Source organism: Colobus angolensis, unplaced genomic scaffold (genome assembly GCF_000951035.1).
Source record: "Colobus angolensis palliatus isolate OR3802 unplaced genomic scaffold, Cang.pa_1.0 Scaffold52, whole genome shotgun sequence".
Lineage (NCBI taxonomy): Eukaryota > Metazoa > Chordata > Mammalia > Primates > Cercopithecidae > Colobus > Colobus angolensis.
This window is the reverse complement of record NW_012118710.1, coordinates 8721628-8723607: the sequence shown is the minus strand read 5'-3', so window position 1 is coordinate 8723607 and position 1980 is coordinate 8721628.

The following is a 1980-nucleotide window of genomic DNA, read 5'->3' as shown; positions in this document are numbered from 1 at the left end:
GATGGGTGCAGCACACCAACATGGCACAAGTATACATGTGTAACAAACCTGCACATTATGCACATGTACCCTAGAACTTAAAGTATAATAATAATTTTTAAAAAAAGATACTATAAGTTGCCTTTCCTGATCTCAATGCTTCAGGCTCACACACCTCTGGAGAATATAATTTTAAAGCTTTCCACTATGAAAAGTTCCATATTCATATGTTACACATAGAGTAACTTTTTTTTTGACTAATTTTGTCATCTGTTTATACCTACAGTAATGGAACATCTTGCCAATAGGTTTGCCTAAAGAGAGCAATACTCAGCAACTTTAAAGCTTATTTCTGTGAAGCAGAGTTAGCTTCAGGAAATGTATTTCTCTCATCCTGCCTGATTGCTTTAGCCTCTGGACCAAGGAATTGCTCGGAATTGGAAGTGATACTACTGAGAATATTTTAGAAGAAAAAAAACGGATGCGTAAGAAAGCCCCTACTATAGTCATCAAGTGACAGAAAGATAGTTTTTTTTTAATTTATTTTTTTATTATACTTTATGTTCTAAGGTACATGTGCACAACATGCAGGTTTGTTACATATGTATACATGTGCCGTGTTGGTGTGCTGCACCCATTAACTTGTCATTTATGTTAGGTATATCTCCTAATGCTATCCCTTCCCCCTCCCCCAACCCCACAACAGGCCCCAGTGTGTGATGTTACCCTTCCTGTGTCCAAGTGTTCTCATTGTTCAGTTGCCACCTATGAGTGAGAACATGCGGTATTTGGTTTTCTGTTCTTGTGATAGTTTGCTGAGAATGATGGTTTCCAGCTGCATCCATGTCCCTACAAAGGACATGAACTCATCCTTTTTTATGACTGCATAGTAGTTCATGGTATATGTGTGCCACATTTTCTTAATCCAGTCTGTCATTGATGGACATTTGGGTTGGTTCCAAGTCTTTGCTATTGTGAATATTGCTGCAATAAACATACGTGTGCATGTGTCTTTATAGCAGCATGATTTATAATCCTTTGGGTATATACCCAGTAATGTGATGGCTGGGTCAAATGGTATTTCTAGTTCTAGATCCTTGAGGAATTGTCACACTGTCTTCCACGATGGTTGAACTAGTTTACAGTCCCACCAACAGTGTAAAAGTGTTCCTATTTCTCCACATCCTCTCCAGCACCTGTTGTTTCCTGACTTTTTAATGGTCACCATTCTAACTGGTGTGAGATGGTATCTCATTGTGGTTTTGATTTGCATTTCTCTGATAGTTAGTGATGATGAGCATTTTTTCATGTGTCTGTTGGTTGCATAAATGTCTTCTTTTGAGAAGTGTCTGTTCATATCCTTCACCCACTTTTTGATGGGGTTGTTTGTTTTTTCTTGTAAATTTGTTCGAGTTCTTTGTAGGTTCTGTATATTAGCCCTTTGTCAGATGAGTAGATTGCAAAAATGTTCTCCCATTCTGTAGGTTGCCTGTTCACTCTGATGGTAGTTTCTTTTGCTGTGAAGAAGCTCTTTATTTAATTAGATCCCATTTGTCAATTTTGGCTTTTGTTGCCATTGCTTTTGGTGTTTTAAACATGAAGTCCTTGCCCATGCCTAAGTGCTGAATGGTATTGCTTAGGTTTTTTTCTAGGGCTTTTAGGGTTTTAGGTCTAACATTTAAGTCTCGAATCCATCTTGCATTAACTTTTGTTAATTAATGGTGTAAGGTGTAAGGAAGGGTTCCAGTTTCAGCTTTCTACATATGGCTAGCCAGTTTTCCCAGCACCATTTATTAAATAGGGAATCCTTTTTTCCCCATTTCTTGTTTTTATCAGGTTTGTCAGAGATCAGTTATTTGTAGATGTGTGGTGTTATTTCTGAAGCCTCTGTTCTGTTCCATTGGTCTATATCTCTGTTTTGGTAGCAGTACCATGCTGTTTTGATTACTGTCGCCTTGTAGTATAGTTTGAAGTCAGGTAGCATGATGCCTCCAGCTTTGT